Below are 7,912 nucleotides of genomic sequence, written 5' to 3' on the forward strand. Positions count from 1 at the left end.
ATTGATAGCAGTTAACCAAATATTTTTGAATGAACGGGAATGATCCTGATTTACCCAGGCGATATATTTAAACAGGATTGTTGTGTTTGAAAATCAACTGATTTTATATTTACCTGCCGTCGAATTAGAATTGATTCCTTCTGCCATTGTCCCTGTTCTACAATACAAGTACACATGCGTTAGTTAACATATATCTCAAAAATCAATAATCAAAACTACGCTGTATGCTTAATGTTCTAGAAGTTGACATAATTTATTTCAATCATATATTGTGTTATATCGTAAATTTAATACATAAGGGTGCAATAAATAATTAAACTGTTTGTACTATGCGATATTAGATATTGAAATTTCAGGAAACGTTGTAAACATACAATGGTTTCAGATTTTAAAATTCATTTGCAATACAAGAAAAAGTAAAATCACAAAAAAAATGAACTCCGATGAAAATTCAAAACGGAAAGTCGCTAATCCTCAAAAGTCCATAAAACTTAAAATCTAACCACATCAGACGAATGGTTAACAACTGTCATATTCCTGACTACGCATTTCCTTATTTGAAGTTGGTGGATTCAACCTGACTTTATAACAGTCATATATATTTGCGTTATGTTTTCAACAATGAACGAGAAAAATTGACATAATAGGTGAAAAAAATAAAAAAATGGATACAGCAGTCAACACTGTATAATCGTTTTCAAACTAAACAATCAATTATATGAATAAAGAAAAAGCTTTTAAACCCTCTATACACAAAGCAGATGGTTGGATGTCACAGTAAATAACAACATGCATCGAATCGAATTAAGTTCAACAGTAGTATACCGCTGTCCAGTAGTCAGCAACCGATTAAACGAAAACGAATCCAGGTTACAAACCAAAAACTAGGGAATGACACCAACTTCAACATATATAAGAGGAAAACAACGGAGAGACGGAAACAATGAACAGCAGCAGAAACAATAACAAACGTTTAACATGTAAACACAAAAAATGCAAATCTTACAGTATTTCTTAACAAATATGCAATATAATCATTGATAATACATATTCTGAATAATATGATGCGGAATCAGGATCACCATGATCGAAAAAAGCATATGCTAAAATCATATAAGGGTATGCTTAATTCAATTCGGCATATGCTGAATTATAAAACTATTACAGAAAAATTGGCTCAGAATCAAGGTCATATTCATTTGATAAATTTAATTCAGAATACGGTTAACTCAAGTTTTGAGTGCTGCCATATGTTTGTTCTATATTAAGGTTCTAGCCATCTCCCCTCACAATCAAATAGTAGCTCTTTGGATAAATATGTTGACATTCTCTGCGGATTTTAATAACTTTCAGTAAACGTATCCAATCCTGCACAAGTTCATTACAAGTAGTCAACAAATTGAAGATCAGAATGATGGTCTGTGCGATGACCTCTTCCATGCATTTTGAATAAGCATCGAAAATTCTCTGATCATCAAACTGAGTTTCATTGGAGAGAAAAATTAATTGATCATATACTAAATCATAATTCAGCATAAGCTAAATTCATTTTAACATAAGCTTAATTCATTTTAGCATATGCTAAAATGAATTTGGTATATATGAACATATATGAGATGTTTAATATTTATGACCTTGATTCCGCGCCAACATTTATGTAAAAGCAGGACAAAGCAGCATAAGCTAAATTTATTTTGCATATGCTAAAACTATTTAAGGATATGCTAAATTAATTCAGGATATGCTTAATAAATTCTGAATATGCTAAAATCATTTCAGCATTCCCCTAAATAATTTCAGCATATGCTTAAATAGATAATTATGACCCTAATTCCGCGCCATAATATGAGAAAAATCCATAAAAACTCTAGATTTAAAAAAGTAAGACAAGTATCAATAAACGGGACGATATAAATAGTGTTGCCATGATATCACAGATCGAAGTTAAGCAATATTTTTTAAAGAGTTAACAATTATCACGAAAACTACAGACTAGAAAGAATGCTTGGCATTATGATGTCGCTATAAGTGATATTTAAATGTAAAAAAAAGAGTTAACTGTTAGAATGTTCCCTTGCGTGTTTGCTTTACGGGATCACCCAGCACATAGGAGAAAAGTAAAACTAATTTAAGATCAAGAAGATGCATTTTTTAAGCTTTCAACAAATTAGTTTAATATAAAAGGTAGTTTATCGATGTTCATATTTCATTAATTCATTAATAATTTACAAATCTAGCTTTCAATGAAATTTTGAAAGTCGAATTGCATTGCGGTCAATATATGTACAGAATGATTTTGTACATATATTGCCCGCATTGCAATTCGACTTTCAAAATCAGGGTAGTAATATAATAATAGAACACATTTGGTAAATTGTAAGGTAAACCGACCATTCAAGTGTTTAAAGATATAAGACCAACAACACATGTCGCTAGTATATCAAGTTATATTTATTTTCTGCGTAGAAAAAATATTTTTTAAATATGACCTTGCAAAGTCTTTGTACAAAACAATTATATCACGAACATTTGCGACGTTCATTTCATATAAATACTCTTTATCAAATCAAATCAACCCCTGCATGACATTATCATAATGATTAATCTTTAAACAAGTTTGTTCATTGTTCCAAAGCCTGAATTTATGAAAAAAGTATGCCAAAACAAAAGAAAATAAACTAAGTAATTTGTTTTTAGCAATGTTTTAAGAAATAAATCTTTATTCGATGTATAGTATCTGGCTTGTTATGATATCGATGAAATGTAGTACTATATCTTATCATGAAAAAAAACCCTGCTCATTCCTAAACACGTTGTTTGTGGGGTTTTGATTAAATTTTAGATGCCAAAATATTTTATAGAAAAAATTGAGCTGATATTTTTTTCAGATGTTTTGTGCAACAAGATACCCTAAGGATATAAACTGTAGCAGCAAAATTGTTCAGCAAAGATAGGTCTACAATAAATCAAAATGACTAAAATGGTCAATTGACCCCGTAAAAAAAGTTATTGTACTTGAAAGTCATTTTTTTCATATATTTTCGAAATTGTTGTAAGTTTTTACTCCTCTGAAACTACTTTGTCAAATTAAACCATCTTTGACCCACATCATCATCTATTATAATATCAACATAGTAATCCAAAACTGCAATATTTCCTTAAAATTACCAATTTAGGGGCCGCAACGCAACAACGGGTTGTCTGATGCGTCTGAAAATTAAAGGGCAGATATATTTTATTCTGCTTGGCATTTTTACGGTCAAATTTGCTCTAAATGCATTAGTTTCAGAGTTTTAACCCAACAACTGCATTTAACTCCCATGTTCTATTTTTGACCATGTTATCTTGGTTGATGCGCAGGGTTATGGGATACATTTTCAAACTAGATATCCTAAGGATACATTAGTTAGGTTACATTTGGCCCAGTCGTTAACGGACTACGGACGCCTAGTGATGTGAAAAGCTCAATTGCCCTTTGGGCCAGGTAATCCAAAATCAAAAATTCAAACAGCTATCGCAACAATGACCTCTCTATTAGGGATATCAGAGTTTATTGCAAGTTCTCGCTTACAATACTACACATTTGTAGTACAAACAGAATAACCGACAGAGTTCATCAATATATTTAAAATAATTTGCCTTGAAAAAAGCTCATATTGTATTCGTTTTTCTGAGAAAATGAAACTATCTTATTTTATTATTTGTTATGGATACGTTTATCTAAGGTATCCAGTTTCTGAATTTTACGTCACACTTTCAAATTGAACGTAAGGTCAAGTTACATTATAAAAAATAGCAATATTATTGGTCACTTCAGAAAATTTTATGAACGAGTTTTCATCCTATGAACGGACTTTATTACCTCCGTTTGACAGTTATGTCTTACATTACTATGAAAGTGAATGTTTGAGAAGTTTAAGTTAATATATTAAAAAAGCAATAAAGATTCTACTGGACTTGATGTCAAAATGAAAGTCAGAAATAAAAGATGAAATAACAAAACACAGAACTAACTGTAAGGAAAATTTAAAACGGAAAGTCCCTATTCAAATGGCTAAATCAATAGCTCCAACACATCACACGAATGGATAACAAGTGTCATATTCCTGACTTGGTACATGCATTTTCTTTTGAAGAAAATGGCGGATTAAATCTGGTATTATAGCTAGTTAAACTTTATAATGACAACGATCTGTGAGCAAAACAAACATAAATAATATGTATGAATGTAAAACATAATAGTGAGAACAACTGTCAACATTTTGTGTTATAATCAAAATCACTATAAAACAAACAAGTTTCTTAACAAAGAGACTCGAAAAAGCATGTAGACAAAGCACATTACTTAAAATTAAAGACAAGAATAGAAAATATTACTAATGCACAATAACAGAATGACAGTATGTATCAGTACCGAGCCACGTTAAATGGATATTGCCACAAATAGACTAAACAGTAAATAAAACAGTAAAGTGATATTTGTAAAGGAAATAACAAAATACATCAACTAGTTATTTAAATGATAAAAAACGTCAGAACATATAATCTATACTTCAAGATCATAGTGTATTATTTGTGAAGTTGATACGAAATATTTATCAACAAGGGTTTCTTATCTTCCGCTGAAAATGGACGAGACGTTCTTTGACATACCCAAAGTTCATCAACTCTCTGCTCATACACTCCGAATTCAACAAAAATGTTGTCAATAAGAAACTTCAGCATGAGGTACTAAATAAATATGCTATGCCTAATGACTTTCGCTTTACTAGGTTACTTATTACACCATTTTTTTTTAAACAATGTAAAAGGGACGAAACAATCAAATAAGATCAGAATTACAAAATAGCACATGTTACAGTGCCATTTAGCTTTAAATTAACAATATTTTTTTGAGACACTAGGATATACAAAAGATACATCAATAATTTCGTTTTTAACTTTGTCATATTCCCGACTTAGAACAGGCATATTCAATCAACAATCAACAATCAAGCAGTCTTATTGTTCACTTTTCTTTTATACAGTTTAATTTCGCTCACCGCATTTGATGTAACAATCTATATTCGAATAAAGTTAAATGAAATGTAATAGTGCAAACAAACTCAATTGCTATCCACCACAATGAATACTTTCACTGTAAACACTAAATAAAGTAAAAATAAAACCGGAGGATGAACTTAAACGTTTATCATCCAAAAACCTGATGCAATCTGACTTTGTTGCAGTTTGTCTTTACAAAAACAAGCTTTTGAAATGTACAGCTTACCCGTGTATATAACAGAAAAAGCCTATGACTCAATCCTTTTTCATCAAATTTGGTGTATATGAGTTAATATAGCATGGGTGGGTTCATTATGATAAACACGCATTCTACGAATTATATTCGAAAAACATAAATGACGAATCTTTTGTCGACATTAAATATGATGTTGTACATTAAATATATAAAGCAATATACAAATAATTTATTTTTCGTGGTTTGAAAATTACCTTAATACAAAATTGATCAAGTAAAAATAACAATCTATAGATTTAAGTTAAAAAAAAAGTACTTACTTAAAACTATTTAGAACGTGATTTAAATATAAATCTCATGGAAAACCTTTTACTACAGTAAATTAAAAAACCCAAGCTGTTTTGCGTCTTATTACTAAATGAACTATGCGCAAACACGGTTTAATATCAACTATCGGTGCGTAAACAAACTCAAAACATGTTGTGTCATGTGCACTGGATAATAGATATTGACAGAAATGTCAGACAGAGACCAATTATTTTTGTTGTCATGCATTTCCAAGTGTTTTAAAGGGAATATATATGTTCCTTTGTTGCTAGGAACTCATTATTTCAGCAATAATGCTGTTGCATTCATGCTGCAATTTTTTATTTTTTTCTATTGAAAAGTAAAATAAATTTCTGCAATTTTTTAAGAAATTCTCTTAAATTGTAACGGTTACCTTACTCCCTTAACATAATTACCATAGCAGATATGTGTTTTATAATGTAATGCTGTTAATGTCATGACCAACAACAACGGTCAGAAAGCAAACATTATACTACAAAACAGAAAATAGAAACAAACACTATTAAATGACTGATGATCAGTACCTAAAAAGTGGGGTAGATCTTTGGTGCTTCAAAAACGTAAGCAGATTCTGCTACAAATCTGGCACTTTCTGTGTTATTTCTCATATAAGCAGTGACCACTTTAATTAGTTATGTCACATTTAAAGAAAAGAGGATAGAATAGCAGTAACTTTATTGTCCGCTCTTCGTGAAAAACCTTTAATTGTGCTAAATCAAAACTAATACTACTGATTACTGGTACACAAATAGCGTGTTTCAGTATTAACCAATAGGTGTAGCACTGACCATGCAATAATCGCAAAAAAAACTACAAAATCATGAAATGTTACATGAGAAGCATTACCTAAACCCTACTACCAGTATTTCATAAATACCAAGTGCACGGAGTATCATAAATGGGTTGACTGATCAGTGAATAAGTATATACATACAATGAATAAGCGTTGATTCTTGAAAAAGAAACCATGAGCCCGGAGTTCATAGTTGTTACGAAATCAACCGAAAAAATACTTAAAGATAAGTTATGCTATCTAAACAAATCTGTAAGTGTTTTAAACATTAATATTACACAAGATTGCATGTTTAAAAATAGTTTTATTTTAAAATAAAAATTGACAACAACCGATACATTAAAAGAGTGTTGTCATCATGTAGCATAAGCATGTCAATAAAGAAGTTTAAAGGAGCGCTCAATTATCACTTAGACAACAAACTAGAAGTAATTATCAGCGTTATGATGTCACTATAAGTGTCACGTAAATGCCAAAAAGAGCTAAATGTTATAAAGTTCCTTTCTATGTTTCCTTCAGTAATATGAAAGAAGTTATTTTTCTAGCTAATTGAATGAATCATATGTACCGACAGGGTATACATATCTTTCTTAACAAATATCAAACGTCATACAAAAATGTAAAATCACAAAAGTAATAAACTTCGATAAAAATTCTAATTGGTAGGTCCTAATCAAATGACAAAATCAAAAACTTAAGCACATTAAACTAATGGATAACAACTGTCATATTTCTGACTTGGTACAGGCATTTTGTTAAGTAGAAAATGGTGGATTAAACCTGGTTTAATAGCTATCTTACCCTCTCACTTTAATGACAGTCGTATCAGATTTCGTTCTATTGACAACGATGTGTGAACAAAACAAACAGACATTTAAGATAAAAAGGTCAAAAATAGGGGTACAACAGTCAACATTGTTTTATATTCTTAATCACTATAAAACAAACAGAATATGTAACAACAAGCTTAAAAAGGCATTCAGAAAAAGCACATTAGCAAACATTAAAGACAATAATAATTTTTTTTTACTATAACACAATCACACAATGACAGGATGTAAAAGTACAGTGACACATCGTATGTATCAAAGAAGCAAAAAAGGCATATAGTCAAGCACATCAGCAAAAATGAAAGACAGGATAACAAATATTTTAAGATAGCACCATTACATAATGACGGGATGTATGCCTACGTCACGTCAAATGAATATGACAAAAAAAAACTGAACAGTAAAAGTAATATTCATAAAGACCTCAGAGATAAAGACAAATAAAAGAATATTATGACACGTTATTAAGATGATGAACAACGGAGATACCAACTCTAAAAACAAACTTAGAAAAAGGACATATGTGGTAATTTCTCAGATAATACGGCTAATTAGGTACTTTAAGATTATGAACATAATTCGCTACTCATTAGAGATACAGACACAGTAAAGAAGTTTAACAAATCTTAGTGTTGACCAAAACCATATTCGTTTTGAGTGTGGTTCTTCTTCATACCTATGTAAAAAGAAGTTGTCGAATTT

Source organism: Mytilus edulis, chromosome 12 (assembly GCF_963676685.1).
Source record: "Mytilus edulis chromosome 12, xbMytEdul2.2, whole genome shotgun sequence".
Lineage (NCBI taxonomy): Eukaryota > Metazoa > Mollusca > Bivalvia > Mytilida > Mytilidae > Mytilus > Mytilus edulis.